The sequence below is a fragment of the Orbicella faveolata genome, unplaced genomic scaffold (genome assembly GCF_042242905.1).
Source record: "Orbicella faveolata isolate gen_17 unplaced genomic scaffold, um_ofav_v1 contig_13, whole genome shotgun sequence".
Classification (NCBI taxonomy): Eukaryota; Metazoa; Cnidaria; class Anthozoa; order Scleractinia; family Merulinidae; genus Orbicella; species Orbicella faveolata.
The window spans coordinates 25,105,069-25,124,817 of NW_028301540.1; the positions used below are offsets into that span (position 1 = coordinate 25,105,069).

The 19,749-nt window shown below is 36.7% G+C and overlaps 2 long non-coding RNA genes across 2 annotated transcripts; one reads left to right on the top strand and one right to left on the bottom strand.

The window, feature by feature from the left end:
• Positions 1–1,954: 1,954 nt before the first annotated feature.
• On the bottom strand, positions 1,955–7,778 carry LOC149115766 (uncharacterized). Its single transcript, XR_016206132.1, has 2 exons — positions 6,678–7,778; positions 1,955–3,843 (listed from the first exon to the last, which is right to left on the bottom strand). It is a non-coding gene; the product is annotated as an uncharacterized LOC149115766 (long non-coding RNA).
• Positions 7,779–9,224: 1,446 nt separating this feature from the next.
• LOC149115767 (uncharacterized) lies at positions 9,225–18,785 on the top strand. Its single transcript, XR_016206127.1, has 6 exons — positions 9,225–9,420; positions 11,265–11,349; positions 11,741–13,203; positions 15,835–15,967; positions 16,988–17,109; positions 17,437–18,785. It is a non-coding gene; the product is annotated as an uncharacterized LOC149115767 (long non-coding RNA).
• The last annotated feature ends 964 nt before the right edge of the window (positions 18,786–19,749 follow it).

Below are 19,749 nucleotides of genomic sequence, written 5' to 3' on the forward strand. Positions count from 1 at the left end.
ATCAAGGTTCTTATATACATAATGATAGCTAACTTATACGTGATACAAAATACAGAGGATAATAATTAAGAGTTTCCTTTGGCATAGACAACTTTTAAAATTACAACATAACCGCAGTTTACAGATATGGGTGAACAGTTATGTAAATCCAGCGGAACTAGGAGCTAATCAGAGCAGAATCCTATGCTTATCTTCTTTTTGGAAGGAACTAGTGTTCCTACATGTTTTTAGACAGAAAGCACGAACTAGTTTTTTTATATATATTCCACGCGACACGTGGTAGGAATATTTTCACGGATACTTTAACGACAAAGGCTTATACATAGATCATATTTCCGGCCGTAATTATGTAATCAAAGCACATTGTTTGTCACGCTTTGTCACGTTATTCTTACCTTTACAACATACGTAAACTTACCTCGGAACCAGACTGCTTTGTAGCCGTATTCTCGTGTGGGCGACAGAAAAGAAAAGCTTATAGCGGAGCTCCGGCGGAGCCCCATACTCATATGGGAAAGAAAAGGAAATCCATGAATGAATTTTCTCACGGTTTTCATGGCTAGCGGTATTGCTCGTGGGCGCGTACGCACGACAACGACGACGACGACGGCGACGGCGACGGCGACGGCGGAGTTGCCCAACATGGCGGCCATACTCCAGTTAATAGGTCGACAGAGACATGCACCCACGGTCTCTAGCAGAAGAATGCCATTTTTCTTGGCGGGATTTTTAAAGAAAAGAAAACGCATTTCTATTTGTTATGTCGACAAACGATAGCGGAGGTTGATCTAATGTTTTTAAGATAGGGTTGCACTGAAGGAATTAAAAAGAAAGCAAGAATTAACAGGCAAAGAAGTAGCGAAGAAGATCGCGAAAAACACTGGAAAAGTTGAAAATTTACAGAGTATGTAAATAACATGTAATTAACATGTAAATAACCAAAAAAAGACTGTAAAGAATAATTTACATGATTTTTCCCCTTTTACATGTTTTAGAGGTTTCATGTAAATAACATGTAAATATTTTAAGTGAAACATGTAAATGATGAAGAAAACACTGTAAATGTTTCAAAGCAAAGGGCTATGATCATGTAAATAACATGTAAACTGTTCCTGCAAATACTGTAAATAGCCTGTAAATTTCTTGTGATTCAACCTGGAAACCCGTAAATAACATGTAAATTTAATACAGGGAGGGTGCCATAATACTGTAAAAAACATGTAAATAAAAAAGGGGAGGCTGTAAATAACATGTAAATAAAAAAAGGGAGGCTGTAAATAACATGGAAAATGAAAACAGGAGCCTGTAAATAACATGTAAATCGAAAAAGGGAGCCTGTAAATAACGTGTAAATCGAAAAAGGGAGTCTGTAAATAACACGGAAATCAAAAAAGGAGCCCATAAAGAACATGTAAATCGAAAAAGGGAGCCTGCCAATAACATGTAAATCAAAAAAGGGAGCCTGTAAATAACATGTAAATGGAAAAAAGGAGCCTGTAAATAACATGTAAATCGAAGATGGGAGCCTGTAAATAACATGTAAATCGAAAAAGGGAGCCTGTAAATAACATGTAAATGGAAAAAGGGAGCCTGTAAATAACATGGAAATCGAAAAAGGGAGCCTGTAAATAGCATGTAAATGGAAAAAGGGAGCCTGTAAATAACATGGAAATCGAAAAAGAGAACCTGTAAATAACATGTAAATTGAAAAGGGGAACCTGTAAATAACCTGTAAATTGAGAAATGGAGCCTGCAAACAACCTGTAAATTGAAAAAGGGAGCCTGTAAATAACCTGTAAATTGAAAAAAGGGAGCCTGTAAATAACATGGAAATCAAAAAAGGGAGGCAGAAACCCTGTACGATAAATGACTTGTAAATAATAACTTGAAGAAAAATGCATGGAATGTACTGTTGTACTGTTGACCTTAATTATAATAGTAGAAAATATGCAAATTTATACAGAATCAGAAATTTATTGCAATCAGAACAAACTCAGTAAAATTCAAATAGTTTTTATATGCCACGAATAAGGTTTACAATGTATACATTGCAACAAATAAAACATGTTTTCTTTTCTATCTATCCATAACAAGACGACTTAAACGTAATTTTGTGCATGGCCAAAATATTTTAAAATACCATGACTGAGCTCCTTTAACCGAATTCAAGCACTTTTCAAGAAGACTACTAAAATTCAAGACCTTTTCAAGATTGTGCGAAACCATGTCATATTGAGCCCTATTTAATTCATAAATAATAAAATGATTAAGAACTATACTGTTGTCAGCTACAACTAGTGAAAATTTTGCAATTTAGGTGTATTACTAAATTAAAATTGTTTGCGAATGGATACCTGTCTTAAATATATACTAAATCCACAAAGTCAAATGCAACATAATGATAATACCTTTGTCATAAAATGAATGAATAAACTGTTTTTTCTTACTAAGTAATTAATGTAGGATTAAATTGGCCTTAATAATGAGAAATGGGGGAGGCATGATGGCCTCGTAGTTACATGTACACTGTAGTACGCTCAACTCCTGATCGAGTGATCCGGGTTCAAGCTCTAGGCAGGTATGTTCTGTTGTGTTGTTGAGCAACACACTTTACTCTCAGTGCCTCTCCACCCAGGTGTATAAGTGGGTAGCAGCGAATTTAATGGTGGGGTAACCCTGCAATGGACTGGCATCTCATCCAGGGGGAGCAGAAATAGTCCTAGTCGCTTCCTGCTACAGAAAGCAGGATAAGCTCCAGCCTGTTGGGCCACGTGGCTTGTATGCAGACTTTACCTTTACCTTATTATGAAAATTACTGCAATGTAAGTGTGAAGTATTGATCAACTTTTTTCATAGAGTGAATTGTTCCTTTGAAATAACAGAAAATAGGGAGAAAAAACATTTACCACAAGATAGAGGTTGACATTTTAAATTCATCATAAAAACATTCATGCCAAAGGAATACTACATTGCATAACATAAAACAAGGCTTCTGACATCTTTTAGGCTATGTTTACAAAGTCACAGTTTCCTTCTTTTTCCAAAACTGTACGGAATCCAAACAGTACAAACATTTTGGACCCCTGACAAAACATTCACTGTAAACAATATTCAAAATTTTACTTTTTCTTTTTGTGATAAAAAAACTGTACTGTAAAAAAAAAAAATTCATAGGGGCCTGTTGAAATTGAAAGGCCTATCTAGTACCATAGTACCCATAACACATCATAAGTTAATAAATTATTGTTCTGGTACTACATGTATGTAAACATAGCCTTTTCTTTTTATGATGAAATCTTATAGCTGCTGTATTGAACAATAAGTATCAACCTAGCAATCTGAGATATTTAAATTTGATGCTAATTCACTAACACAGGTACAGTGTAGGTGATACTTCAAAGCATTAAAAAATAATGTTTAAAGTGGTTGAATTTAAACCAGAAAGCTGCCAGAGCATATCAAAGTGTTGAAGGTCACCATGTTAGACTGTAATGCACCAGGGGCCCATTTCTCAAAGGTTCCAAGAAGTTTTCGCACCCAGAAAGCCATACGAAAATCTGAAATCTTATGCTTACAGAGCTGTTTTAATCACTTATTCTCAATATGAACAGAGGTTTCCTTCACACAAGAAGTTTCAGGCATATAGAGCTCTCAGTTTTTAGACACAGCTCAATTAAAGATGGCTTTGTGGGCCCGAAAAGTTTCAAGGGCCTTCAAGAAATGGGCCTTGGACCCCTTATAGAGTCATAAGTACTGTAGACTTCTCAGTGGCTGATTTTTTCCTGATCAAGCATCAATGCCAAGGAGAATGCATGTATTGACCACTCTAAATTTTACTTCATCCTACAAGTAACATAAAACATTTCGTTAAATAAGATAAGTTATGTCTTAGTATGAATCAGCAAATTCTGTGTATGATATCAATCAGTGAATTTTACATTGGAGTTATTATTTTGTTTGTTATCATTCCAGTTTATACTGTGACCTTTGAAATCGGACTGTAGCCGGTCATGTTGACTGGCCAAAGTAATTTTAGCTCTGTCACGTCTCATTTCTGACCAGTCAGGATATTTATGCAAAAATCAAGTACATGTAATGTGAGCCAAATTAAACCCACAAATAGAGTTTGTTTGTTCCAGTCACTGCTAGACCATTTAAAAATTGGCTTAATATTTTTCTGAACAGATTCAACCCCAGTCACTCAAATGGCATTCCTATTGATCTTGAACGCATGACAAACAGCAAGCGAATGGTCTTTAGCCGTTCGAACAGATACATGTATGCATTGGTGTATGTTTTCATTAGAGGTCATAATAAAAAAGAGATTTAAAACTCTCAGATTTACAGTTGGGGATTTGATTGTTTATTCAAGAATGAACAACGTGACTGTCTCAACATGACATGACTGGTCAACATGACCGGCGAGTGAAGTTTTTGGCCAATCAAGTCACCATTCCGGCCAGACATTGCCCGTTGACCGGCCATTATTTTGAGCCCTGAATATTCATCAATCAAACAGATCTTACATCTACATCTGTGGCTACTGTGTGACAAAAACTTTGCATCTCTGATTGGAAGGCACTGAATGTCAGAGGATGTAGAAGAACTAAACTCAAAATGTGTGGCAGTAAATATTCAATGTTCACTATCTTCTACATCGTAATATTCATGCACAATAAATCAAACTCCTATCAAACAATGTTTAAATAATAAGTCAAGTTATTTGCAGGCACAATTTGATTGTTTCTTACACGCACTTATGCTCTATTGGTGGACAAAGGTACAGCTGATGTCATAAATGTTTGTTTTTGTTTCTTTGTTATGTATTACGAAGCAGATAGATTCTACGTTGTCGCGCATCTGTTCAGTAAATAGATCACAGAAGACATCAAAACGTGGTAAGAACATCAGTAACACACGCCTGAAAAATTCACAGATTCTGTGACACACTCTGGTAATGGGTTATGTGAATATTTTTTGTTTTTACCACATTTTGGTGTTATCTGTGATCTACTCAGGGCAGGAAAAAAACAGGTCTGATTTCCTCAGCCAAGTAAATTTTGCTCTTGGGCAAGTGAAAATAGAAGTTCAGTGGCCCGGTGGGCAAGTGAAATTACCATGTAGCCTCAGTAGTCTTGTGAGTCTGACTAAAAATGCCAGCTTGATAAATGATAATTTCCAGTCATTCCATTTCAAAACTTAAGACCTAAAGATTAGTTAATTATTAGGTTGAAAGCAAGAATTAGTTAGGAATCCGAGCATACTTCATTCGTACTTCATACTGGCCATCACACTGGCAACCAATATTTAAATGGGGGCAAGTGAAAACTGAAATTGACTGGCCCAGTGGGCAAGTGACTTACAATTTTTTTTCCTGCCCTGCTACAGATGAATGAACAGATGCATGACACATGAAACCTGCATGTATTTGGTAAGAGCCCAATTTCGTACAAGTAAAATGTACAGCTGTAACAGGTCTCTAAAATGCTGTCTGGTCATCCCAGGGTAAGGCAATCGATTGAAATTGATCCATAAATTGATATAAATCAATAAATCGAAATTAATGTAAATGTTATCAGTGCTATCAATCAATTGAAAGAAATTCATACTCACATGCTAGAGAAGTTTCAAGTTATCAATTTGATTTTACCAAATTTATCAGTCATTAGAGAATCAATTGAAAGTTGGCCTCTCTTTGTTAGTTCACATAAACTGTAGAAAAATTGTGTCCCTCAACACAATGTTTGATTGTAACTTTTTTATGTAGATTTCAATGGCACTACCAAAGACCCCCAAAATATAGTCCCTGATACATGTATGCCAGCAAAATATTCTGTTTACAAGATACAATGTTATGTTTTTATGCAATTGTACTCATGATTTCATATTTCACTTTATATCTTTTGTTCATTTCTTCCTTATTAAATGTTGCTTAAAAGATAAGCTAGTATCAGCAAAATTGATAATGCTTATTGAAAATTTGATCACAATCGATTACTCATGACGAATTCTTTTATTGATTTCTGATATCATTGACTAATTCCTATTGATTGTTATGAAATAATCGATTGACTATACTGTGTCGTCCAAGACAAGTACATTTTCCTGCCTGGGCAAGTTACTCTTCCTTTTTTTTTTCAAGTCCTGTGTAGTTTTCATGACAGTTTGAGGTACATGTATACCTCTTTATAAAGTATCGTGGTGTTTTTTTTGTGAAAGAAAATTTCAACTCATTTAGCTTACTATCAGCACCAGTGGGTGCAATGTCCATGTACAGTTGTGTAGCATATTGTAACTTGCATGTAGGTACAACTGTAGATACTTGAGTAACTTCAGAATACTTACACTAGCATAAGAGAAATTTCTCTGCTGAAGATGGCACATTACATTTTAGCTTACTAGCATTCACATCAGAGGGCAACATAACCTTACAAGAGAATGCATCAGCCAATAAGCCAATAACAAATGTCGCATGCTGATACTCGGTTATCGAGAACAGATAATAACAGATAATAAAGCCCTTTATGCACAGCAGGTAAACATCAACAAAGTCGATTCCACAAGCAATGTAACTTCTCCTTGATAATGACACATTCACAACCAAAGGCAAAACGAAATGTATACGTATCTTGACGTTACTTTACTCTACTTGTTCAATTTATGCAAAACTTGCTTACCTGTTGATGTTGCTGTTGTTGCCTGTAATCGCTATCTTCAGCTTCTGGGTAAGGGAAAACCTTGCCTTGAAACCGTGCACGATGACGAAGCGAAGGTAGAGTGGATTTTGGCCCCTAAAACAGAGCTCGAGTTCGATGCAGGTTCCAACGAACTGCCAAACATGGCGGGAGAACCGAGAGGACCTGGTACCTAACATGAAGACCGCTGATTCCTGTTTGTTGGAGATCGGGCACTCACAAGGCTGGTATGCTCTTACAAAGGGACTGGGATAACAGTGACGGCAATGAAAGCACAGAACGGTAGAAATCACCAAAAAAAAAAACAAAACAAAACACAAAACAAAACAAAAAAACAAAATGTCATTTTGGGTACCGAAAAAAAGTCAGCTATCATTTTCGGAAAGGCGATAAGTCCTAACGTTTTCGGGAATGGACAAAAAAGCCCTAATAAGTACGAGATACTCAAGCTCCTCTAGAATAACCGAACAGATAAATTTTTTTTTTGCGCAACCTAAAATTAACCTACAGAGCTCTGAAAGTACACCAGATAGCCTAAAACAGCGTTTCAAAGCATTCGAGAGAAAACGGTCGTTGGGCCGGCTGTGTCCCTTATGGTTCCCTGCCTAACCTAACTCGCGTCAGTTCAAACTCGGTCACCGGGGCTCTTTCCGTCTTGAGCTCACACAACACGTGACGCTTTCATGGTCCTTCATGAATAAATACGTACGTGTCCAAGAATTAATTTTTCTCTTTTCTAGAGACGTAAGCTTGGGACGCCTGCATGTGCAGTAACAATTCTAGTTTTATTTTGTCGTTGTGGATGCGCGGAAAGTTCACAAGAAGACAGCTTAGTGCGGTGTCGATCAATGCAGCGATTTAGTTTGGTGCATACCTTCTAACCCAACTTCAATTTAAAGCAAACTATAGCACACACTTGGATTTTAGAGAAGTTCAAATGCTTCAACGTAAAAGGCACCTTAATGGAGGCTTCACGGTAGGTTTACGGAGCTTTAGGGCGGTGTTATATTTTAACTTTACGCGCCTTTAAAAGGTCCCATTTACATGTTCTCGGTTACCCGAGACAACTCTTCCTCTCTCTCTCCCCCCCCCCCCCCCGTCCCCCCAAGTTTAACCTGGCCGGGCTAACTTTTCATTTATTTCTTTGCAAAATCCAACCAACCGTTTACAAGAGGATAGCGAACCTGTCGGTAACTTGGAATTTACATCATTTCAACAGTCTCCGTTGGTTGAACCGTTACACCAGAGTTATATTAAATAAGCCCACTTTTCCGTTACGTGGTTTTTGCAGGGTTTAGGCAGGCCTTCTCTTAAATTTAGATCTTTTTGTTCTAAGAGTCTCCATTTTACATTAACGTGGTCTTAACAGTTTTTCGAAAAGCCCCCATTATCTCATTTAGATTGTTTTTATAGCCTTTGTAAGGTCCCCCTTTTTAATTTACATGTTTTTAACAGGCTATTTACAGCCCCCCACTGCACCCGTGCGACTTCTAGGTTTTCCATTGACATGGTTTTTACATGTTTCTTACAGGCCCCCTTTTTTTCATTGACATGGTTTTTATATGTTTCTTACAGGCCCCCTTTTTTCATTGACATGGTTTTTACATGTTTCTTACAGGCCCCCTTTTTTTCATTGACATGGTTTTTATATGTTTCTTACAGGCCCCCTTTTTTCATTGACATGGTTTTTACATGTTTCTTACAGGCCCCCTTTTTTCATTGACATGGTTTTTACATGTTTCTTACAGGCCCCCTTTTTTTCATTGACATGGTTTTTATATGTTTCTTACAGGCCCCCTTTTTTCATTGACATGGTTTTTACCTGTTTCTTACAGGCCCCCTTTTTTCATTGACATGGTTTTTACATGTTTCTTACAGGCCCCCTTTTTTCATTTACATGGTTTTTACATGTTTCTTACAGGCCCCCTTTTTTCATTTACATGGTTTTTACAGGGTTACAAACATAACATTTCCAGACTTTTTACAGCATTCGCTTGAATTATTTACACGTTTCTTACATGGTTTAGCAAAGCAATTTACATGTTTTTTACAAAGGCAGATACTGTAAAAGTGCGTAAAACATTTTACAGGTTTTTACATGTTCTTCAAATGATCATTGTCGACAAAAACAATGTAAATCACTATTTACAGAACATTTACATGCTGTACTAAAAGCTGTAAATTTCCTGTAAATTTATTTTACAAAACCCTAACATGTAAATTGTAATTTACAAAGAATGTAAATCAATATTTACATGCTGTAAATTAAAATTGACATGCCCATGTAAATTTTCAACTTTTCCAGTGAAAGAGCGGGCCAGCGCTGGGGAAGGAGCCGAAACAGTACTGAACAATGGCGTGAATTATAGCGAGTCAAGGGCTAGAGAAAGGAAGTGAAATAATACCGAACAATGCCGTTAACCAAAGCTAACGAGGGCCATAACTAGGATGTGAAAGTACTCAGAAGACTGCAGTGCCAAGTTTTTTTTAAAATTCGCGCGTTGTAACGCTGTGCAGCCGTGGAAGAAAAGTCACATGATTTGGTCAGGTGATGAACAAGAGAAATCAAACATGTCCGAGTGTTACAAAACTGTAAACACAGCGGGAAAAAGTGGTTGATTCGTTGATCTGTCGAAAAGATTAGTTCAGTTCAGTCTTCACAACTTTTGCTGCAAGTTTCTGCCTGGAAGATTTACACTGGCCGAACTGATGTTGCCAACTTGCGGTAAGTGACTTTTGTTGTTGCGTTTGCTATGAAAATTAACAAGTTGCCTCGGCGATATAAGCTTATTTTCAATTGGAATCCTTTGAAAGTCTTCCTTATTTGAAGCCATGCTGTGAGACAATTTATAAATTGCATCGTTTTAATTTCTCTCATCTCTAAACAATAGCAAGTGAATCGCTTTGTGGAGGTTGTTGTAAGTTGTAAACAAATTAAGCTTTCTGTCGATTTTCGTCGTCAACGTAAGCTTATAACCTCACGTCTAAAAATAAGCTTAACCAAAACCGTATTTGTAAACACGGCCGGGCGAGTTTTGAAGTTTTTTCTGTGTTAGTTGGCACAGCCGCCTTGTAGACAGCTAAAATTTCTTCTTCTGTTGTTGAAAACCAAGAAAGGTGTACAAACAGGATTTGCTAAATTTACTTTCAACGTTCCTATGTGAAGATTTGCATATTGTGATTACAAAGTATGGAGATTTCCTCGTTTTGTTAGTTCAGTTTATTCGGTTTGGCGAAATGCTTGGGTGAATTCCCAGGTTAATTTGGCTGAAGACTGGCAAAGCTACCGCCGATAAAATGACTGCAAAGCTAAATTAAGCCGTCGGCAAAAATGCACACTGTAATATTCAAATTTAAGCGTGAATAATTATTAAACTTTTAACACTGCAAGGTTAAACGAATTTTCGTTATCCTCTCTTTCATTCGGTTACCTTTCAATGAGAAGGATTTGCTTTTGATACTCAGATGAAGTGATATGCATAATTATTGTGTTTATAATGTAGATGACATTTACATACTTAGAAAAAATTTAGGGAGTAGAAGTTCTTGCCCTGACCATTTCTCGGTAATAGAAATAAGTTTTACATACATACATACATACACAATTTAGCTGGTGAGAGCGCTCTCCTCTCTCCACACACACACTCTCTCTCTCTCTGCTCTTTTCTTCACACTAATTTTGTTATTAACTACATTGTAACTCATTAACCGAATGTCACTCACTGTTTTCTTTGTTGTGCATGCATACTTTTTTTGCTCGTCAAAGAAAGTTTCAGTTTCTTCCTGGCTGTTTCCTTTGTCCTGTCCAGTACCAATTCCTTTGTGAATTCTCTATTCTCCTTAAATTTTATCTTGTCAGGGTGATAGAATGCACTCTCAGAGTGTTCAATCATTGTTTTCAGTCGCTACAATTTTCAGGAAAAAAGCAATAGTTTTCTTAATTTTCTTTTACTTTGTGTTAGGACCTTTTAGCATGCTCGTAATTGACCCATGGGCATAATTTTGAATAAAGTAAAGAATTAGATCTGTTTTAGTGTTAAGTATTTTTAAATTATTATGAATTACATGTAGGCATTTCTTTTTAGTTTTTATTTTTTATTTTAGTCACATGTGATGTTTTCTGATTTTACCGACGTATACCATGTACATGTAAATAATGCACTAGAATTAGCCAATCATATGTAATAAATGTATGTAAATGATATTTTTATGACAGAGAACTGAACAGGGCAAGAACTTCTCTTTCTTTTGTAAATTTATATATTCATTCCTCTCATTGCTGTCAAAATGTCTTAGGAACCTTCATTTTTGATAGTCCATTATTTTCCACCATACCTAGCACAGAAGCTCACAAAATCCTAACTAATAACCAACATTTGTGTATCTCTGGCCTTTGCTGTGTACTACGTGTATATTCTGTTATCCTGCCTTAACTGCTAGAAACAATTTTGACAGAGCTGTTTCAACAGTTTCACTTAAATTAATTCCCAGTAACAGTGCTACATGTGGCAGTGTTATTGGGTATGAACTTTATGGAGGGTTTAAATTTTTATTTTTTTATGATTACAGGAGACAACAAAATATACATGTGTATACATAACCTGATGTTGGTGTTGGTTGCGAATCGTAGTTCATAATAGTCATCCTATTACAGGTAAGGGGGAAAGGTTCAGAAAGTTTAGAACATCTCTTCCCCCAGCACACCTTCTGTCTACAGGTGCAATTATTGGGAGGTTATATATATATATATATACGAAGAGTAATGTAAAGTTATAAACTTAACATTAAAATCTGACATTTGAACGCCTCCTTTGCTAAAATTAGTCACGATTTAATTGTTATCACTCCCTGTGAATTCATAGAGATTTCAGAGGCAAATTATCACCTAATGTGGAAGTCCTGTCTTCAAGTTAGGGAAAATGATACAAAAAAAGTTACAGTGAAAGTAAAGAGAATTGTGAATGTTGATGTGGTGCACTTTGTACATCATGTAAAGGTATTTGGTGAGTGCCAAAGGCATAACATTTCATGCATTGCTTTTTCAGGACAAATTATATAACAGTGATGTTTTAAGGTGTGATCACAAAAATAGTGAGTACAATGTCCAGGCAGTACCAGTTTTTATATAATAACCCAAGTTATTCTCGCATTTTGATTGGTTCTCGCCTATGATCTATTAGAGGACAGACGCACGATTGACGTCATCATTTCAAAGTTTTTCCCTCTGTGTTTTAAAATGGCGGAAAGTTTTGAGAATTTAGATAATATTTTACATGACTGGGCAAAAGATAAGGTACAAGAAAGTCTTGTTTAGGCATTGAACAGGTACCAGAAGCATAGTCTAGCAGGAAGAATAAAGATAAAGTCGTTTCTGTTTTAGAAAATGACTCAGAAAAAATACTACAGCAGTCTCAGTCGGCAGTCGAGCGAGACTAAACCAAACACAAAATTGGTCTTGGTAAGCCGAAAACCATTGCTTTATCTCGAATTTAACAACCCCAATAAACAAAATGTTTATGAGATTAATTTATTTAAAACATTGAACTTCTCTCAGTCTCAAAATAATTGTTGTCACAGTGATTGTCTGGCATGAAACATCAAAACCACTTCTTAAAATCAGTTAAAATAAGCACATAACCTTGCTTTCTGATGCGAATGTTCCAGTCCGTTTCAGGGCACAGCAGCGAACAAAGTATAGCTCACTAGAGCTCACGGCCAACTGCATCGCAGCTAAAAGGTGTCTCCGACACTATTTCAAACTGATTTGAGAATCACCAACCACAGAGGACACAAATTTCCACCATCACTTACGCTCCTTTCATTCAAAACTCGAATCGAATGGCCTCCAGGTTGACCGTAACCGCAAGTTTTCCGAGCGTAGTTTTTCAACTCCTGCAATATTCGAGGCAACATCCAAGCTTTTCGGCTCACAGAGATGCTCTGATGGCAAAAACTGACTTGACTTATCCAGCATTTTCTTTAAGATTTGTAGATTTCGCAGTTCAATTCAGCTTTCGCTGTAAGTTTTCATTCCACGAGAAGTAACGCTCGAGTCAAGTTTGATAGTGGCGTGATTTTCCTGGACCAATCACAATTCTTTGCCACGCATAGCAACCAATGAGATTGCTTCAATTTGTATAGACAGTAGATTACGTCAAATGGCTTTTTTCGTGTTCGCCATAGTGGGCAAAGGCCGGCTTTCGAGTTATGTTGAAAGATTTTGAAATAAAAAAAAGCTTTATCTGTAGTAGTTTGTTTCGTTATTATATAAAACAAATACATTCCATGTTGCCGTGCGTCTGTTCAGTAACAGATCACAGAAGACGTCAAAATGTGGTAAGAACATCAGTGACACACTCGGCTATCGCCTCGTGTGCCACTTTTTGTTCTTACCACATTTTGACGTCATCTGTGATCTATTACTGAACAGACGCACGGCAACATGGAATCTATTTGTTAAATGGAAGGCATATGCAGACAGTAAGAGGAACTGTAAGCATAATACCGGGTAAGTTTGTTTTATGCTTTTGACTTCTTGTACTTGGATTTTGTGTCATTTCATCACAAGAATAGGTGATGAAAGATGCAACAGCTGTTGCAGTTTATTTTTGAAGGCAAACTTGTAAGTCTGCCTATGCTGGATAACAGCCATGTGTAAACTGAATGTAAAGCAAACACTCTGTTAAAGGTGGGGCAACCCTAAAACCCAGAAACTGGAAGCCGGAATCCAGAACGAAAAACTGGAATCCAGTAACCGGAAACCAGAATCCACAAATCGAAGAAAACAAGTTCTTCAAATACTCGAAAATTGTTTTGCTTAGGTTTTTGCCTGTAAGAAATAAGCGGCCAAGTAAAAAGGACCTCAAACTGACACAAAAATTCCCCATCTGTTGAAATACATGCAACCGTTATTTCTAGTGAGGGCTATAATTATGAGAATCTTAGTAAAGTGCGTCATAATTTAATTCCAAGCACCCTGAGAGCGTCTAAAATAAGCTTGCTGGCAATTAACTGCACGGCCATGGGCCGAGCGCGGTTCATGTTCTACCAGTGTTTTTTTTTTTTTTTTTTTGTGGTCGGTGACCAGACCCAAACTTCCTCTCAGCCAAATTTTGAATCACGCAACCTGTGATGTTTATTCGCCATAAGCTGTTGAAACGTTAATACAAGGACAATGTTACGGATATTGTTTTCTTTATTTGTGTATAATATATATTTCTTCTGGTTTTATCGAAGCGTTGGATTCAAAGGGAAATAATAAATACGCTAAAAACGCTAAAAAAGGGTATTACGTCAGCCATGAATGCGCTGACGTTGCAGCTTTCATTTTCGCTACATGAAAAATGCACTGTAAGATCATGTTTACTTTGCAAGTTTATTTTGCCAGAAGCGATGGTCATTAATTTATGTGCAATTTTGTGAGTATTTCTTGTGGGTTTCGGCAAATGAAGTGAATTCTTTGGCTGTTTCATCGCAGCGAGTTAAGAGATTTGAAGAAAAATTAAGTATTTGCCGAGGTAAACAAGAGCTTGCCAGAACTTACAATGTTTAAGTCAGTGCTAGGAGAAAAAACACAACCATTCCAAAATTAGCTGTGGATAATGTAAACCCCCCTGATTGTGTGACTTGCGTGACCACTTCAAAGCGCAAGCAAATTAAATTTTGACATTTCAGGAAGAAAGCTGTTTATTAAAAGCATTATTAATAGCGTGACACTCGTTTCCTTTTGTATCATTCATGGGCATGTCCCGAGCGAACTTCCAGATTAAGACCATTACATCATCATAGATTTCGCAAAGGCTAAGACTGATGGTGCAATAAGATATGACACAGTTTGTGTTGATCAAGTGATGTGTTTACAGTAATCAATGAATCATCAAGGACTGCTTTGGAATGTGCACTGCGTTGTGACTGTAGTATTAACAAAACAGTTAAATTTTAAAAGCGTGGTTATAAGATTTAAAAGATCTTCTCGCCATTTTGTTTAATAAGTGATCTGCAATTTACCAGAGGTATAAATTTACCCTTTATGTCTAGTAGATACTGAACAAGATAGAAAATGTCATAGAGAACCAGGATGTCTGTCAGTGGCAGCCCCCTGTACATTGACGGTCACGCCCCCCACTTTCGAAGTTCAAAGGCTAACCTGGCTCATCTTAATATAATATTTGATTTGTCCAACAGATACCAAACTAGTTCCAGATCAACACTTAATTTCCACACCGATGCTGTGACAAATCAGCATTTCATATTCTTGGGGGCCATCATATTAAAACAATTTATAGAAATGTTGCACACTTTAATTACCTCCGTCTGCTTCTCACTTGCTAACAGATCGGACCACATGTTGTTAAAAGATGCTTAAAGACCGCCAGAAACTCACCACAATAGCTTGCTGTTATTGTGCTACTCACCAGTCTTCTCATAGCTATTTGATCTAGACAAGAACTGCACTCTCACCAGAGCCAGGTTAAACAAAAGATGGGTAACTAAGCCTTTGAGCAGGCTCTTGTGTTTGGGCCGGGGACATGAGCAGTAAAGCTGCATGAAGGCACTCGCTGACATGCCAATGCAGAAAAACACTAGACACTTATTTAGCCTGCTCAGGCACTAGAGACAGATAGTAGAGCCTGCTCGCAGGCTATGAGTAACTATCCACCTGAAAAATCACTAACCCTGACTGGAAAGTGATTGCCCAATGGATAGCTTTATCCAGCTTTTGAACAATTGGGCCAGATGTATAGCTAAGGGTTGTTCAGAACTAGTCAAATTTTTTTTTAGCAATTACAGTTTGTAGCTGAAATAAAGCCAAGAAAGTAAATAACAGCAAAATAGTTTTTCCCCATATTTATTTATTAGGCATTGCTGAAGTGAATTATTTCTATCATCATTCATAATATCTGGATTCAGGATTCTAGTTTCCAGTTCCAGATTCCACTTTCCGGATTCAGTTTTTTAGGGTTGTCCTTAATGATGTATGTGCATGTTAATCTTGAATAATCTGAAATTTCAGAGAGGTTAAGAATATAATATCATATCTGTGATGGTTCTGTATCTGTTGGTGTGCAACGATCTACACCAATATTTCAACGTAATAATGTACAGTGTATATTAATTAACCAAATTATGCTGTTTTTAGTTGACCAATGCTACTATTGTAATGTGATGTTGAAGCCCACAAATTGACAAACATGCCCAGTGTCAACTTGTCAAATATATGAAGTGGCCAGACAGTCTAGATTACAAAATTTTCTGAAAGTTGGAATTACCAGGTAAGATATTTCTTAAACATTATTTTGTAATTAATGATTTCTCAGACATTGTTTTCTTCAAGAAAAGATTCATACCCCACATGGAGGTTTTTTTTCTCTATTAGAGCTCTATCTTCCTGATACTTTAATTTGGAATTTTTGAAGACTGGCCATGAATGGGTGTTGGGTGTGAATATCTTCTGGTACTGCACATTCAGATTTACATGTAGTAAGCAAGAACATCAGTATTTATCCTGACAAACTGATTTTCTTTTGGAAGCTGAACTCATATGCAGTTGTACAGTTATATGTACAACCAAACAGCCTGGATGACCCTTTGATTGGGACTGGGCACATTGTTGTAACTTGCAATGTTCCAGTTTCTTGTTTAAAGCAAATTGCATTTGATCTCAAAAGCAAGTCGCCAAGTTCATTTCAGTTATTAAGTTTTCTTTGCATCTCAGGGCAGAGCCTGCCACTGTGAAGGTTGGGGTACCAGCCCGGGGGAGGTACTTTGGGAATTTCTGGGTGGGGATGTGCCGCTTGGACCCTGGAACCCTTAGCCTATACCAGAGCTAGTTCAGCTGAATTTTGCTACCCTATACTAGACTTAACTCCCCAAATCCCCCCATCTATTGACACTGTTGAGGCTGATTTGCCTAAATTTAAACTTGCTCAGATGATTTTTTTATATTTTTGAGTGGCAATTCCTGATTTCCTTAGTCTAAATAAAATCTTCAACCAGCTAGTCAATTTTGTGAAAAATGATAACATATTCTAGACCCAAACGCTCTGATTTATATACCCTATCCTAGAGTAAACTGCTTGAAAACCATACCCTTCACAGCGGTACATACCTATATAGCCCATATATGGCAGTGCCCCCCCCCCCCGGGGGTACCAGCCCCTGGCATTTGATTCGCTAACACTCAGTAAACAACTAACAATGAAGCACACTGTATATCAAAGAAAGGAATGTCATCTGTTAGTGTGTAAAGATTATAATAAATTATAATCGATATGTTTTTATCTGAATAACAGTGGTGTTCAAGTAGCAGCTACAGTATGATTACATGTCTGTTCCTGTCATTCAATATATGAACAGTTTACACATGGGCAGCCTGTATTAAGACATCAAAGATTTTCAAAGCAACCATGGCCTGGTGAGATATTTCTGAAGAAATATAAATTTAAAGTCCTTATGATTGCTTATAGGCATTGATTTTTATTGTAAACAATATCTTACTGAGTGTATTTTTCTTGTGTACTAATTGTTGTAGAACACAGAGATCACTATAAGTATGACAGAGATATTAAAGTGTGAAAAGTTCTATAAACAAATGCACGCAGGAACAAATTAATTTATGATGGATGCAGCTTCTGAGAGATCCCCAATGTTAATGGAACATACACCGTACATACATGCAAAAGAGTTCAATAATTTATTACTTAAGATTGCAATGATTTGTTTGGTTTCTCCGTATTTACAGACAACTTGATGGGATTATAATTTCTGCACCAAGGTCATTGAATAAACTGGCTTAGAAGTTGAGTTCTGCAACCCATCCTGTGTGTTGTAATATCATGGCTGCAACATTGTGACAGATACACTGTATTACATTATTAAGAAACACATATATTAACTAATTATTTAAGGTGCCTGTTAAATTAATCAGTTTTTCTTAGAGATAATTTACTCATGGTTTATTTAAATAATTGCTTTTTTTTGGCTTTAAAATGATATTTATCGTGTTTGTAAATCAATTTTGTGATAATCTGCATTGGACATGGCATAAATTAATATTTTGCCAACACGAAATGGAGACAGACAACCTTGCCATTTGCAACGTCCAATAAGGCTAATTTGTTCCCTACTGTTGTACAAATAGTGTTCTCTTGTTTATAAATTATTTCAATCTGTTGTTTAAATGATTGCCTCATAACCCCTATGTCCAGTTTGGTGCATGTAGGATATTGATGTATTGTTTATCCGTTTTGCTGTAAGTTATCTTAATTGATGTGTCAATCAAAACATATCTTGGATATGCTGGGCTCTTCTGATAAATGTACCTATGCCTCATAACCTTTGAATGCATTTGGTTGTGTAGTGCAGACAAAATACATGAACATAATATAACTTACTCTTAGCTTGCTTATAATTCTTGGTATAATTTAATCATAGCAAAATTAATTAATGGAACCCAATAACAGCTCCTGTAGTCCACAATCTCAGTCAAGAAGAAGAACAAATCACATTGAAATTGAATAATAAAATTATTATTAGAAGCCTATGCAAGTATTCATGATCAGCAAAAAAAATATCATAATTACCATTCATGCAAGAGTGATTTTGCTTATTGCAAACCCTTTCAGCAGGAGGAGACTCCAGACAAAAGTGAAGATGGCTAAATGTATCTTTGGGGACAAGTTAGAAAACAAAACTTTCCAACTTTTCACATATGTATACTATTTTGGTATTTTTGCGAGATTTCATTTGGTAGAGATTTAGGGACTGAGTATTGTAACCACTGCATTTCAATAAGTCCCCACAGCAAAAAAATGTTTAAACTTCTTTTGTGTGGGAGTTCCCATGTTAACTAAGAAAGAATATAATGATTAATAACAATGTCTTGTCTTTCTGAATAAGGTAGGAAAGAACAGGAAATGCCACCAAAAAGCACAGAAGACAGTTCTGTTATGTGATCAAGATTTTTAGTGGCTTCCCAGAAATCCTTGAAATCATGGCTCTATATTTCACAATCACACCATCTTACACCTCGATCTGCTGATGTGATCCTATTTCCAGCTGAAACTATTAAATAGTTCGCAATTTACCTCACATACATGTTCGATTATTTTCATTAGTAACAGCATTCCGAAAAAATAACTGAGGAGTTCCGCTTTTAGGCTCGGCTAAATCTATATATTACATTTTACCAACCTATCTTTTCCGTCCAGCTGAAATGCTGTTACTTTGCAGAACTGTTCCGTAGAGGTCCGTACTCCGTATGGGCCCAGCAATCTTTTCACACTTTCTGACGCAGCCATCTTGTTTTTTGGGGGGAGGGGACGGGGCAAAAAGGCAAAAAATTTCAGTAGATGTTTGGGAAAAATTGCGAATCGAACGAACTCCTCACAACTCACTGATAAAGTTAATTCGAGGGACTGAAATAGCCTCGTTAGGAAAGCCACAATTAAGGTTTATATTTTTCTGAGCGCATACGTCTGTAAAAGCGAGTCGCAGTACACGAGCAAAGTTACAGACATTTGTTTGAAAAATTAAACGCAATTTTTCACCTCACAGCAAATCTATGACTGTCCGAAATTTGATCAAAAACCTTCTCCTGGGTGGTCTTTCCTTAATTAGTTGTCACTCACATAATCACTCTCAAACAATCGAAGTTTGACTTTCTCCATTTACTGTAATCTTTTTTCTTCTTTGCCCGAGAGAGGTGGCGTCAGGTGTATTTCGCTGATAATCGTTTCGTTTTCAGAAAGAACAGATGTATTATCCAAATCAGTAAGCTGTGTAACTAGCAGAAAAGTTTGCAGTTAGAAATGAAGTTTGGCAACTTCGTCCCTTGCTAGCTAGCCAGGAGTGTTGAGTTAAAAAAGATAAACCAAGCGAGCTAGTTTGTCTAATTTCTGCTTCGTTATTGTACTCAAATCACTTTTATAAGGAATTGTTTTACTTAGCTGAAAACTGCAGTGCCTTCAAAACTTTTTTTATGAACGGATGTCAGAGAGAATGCTTTTTTATCCCTATCAAAAATTGTTACTGTCTGTTAATTTGCCGTTTAAGA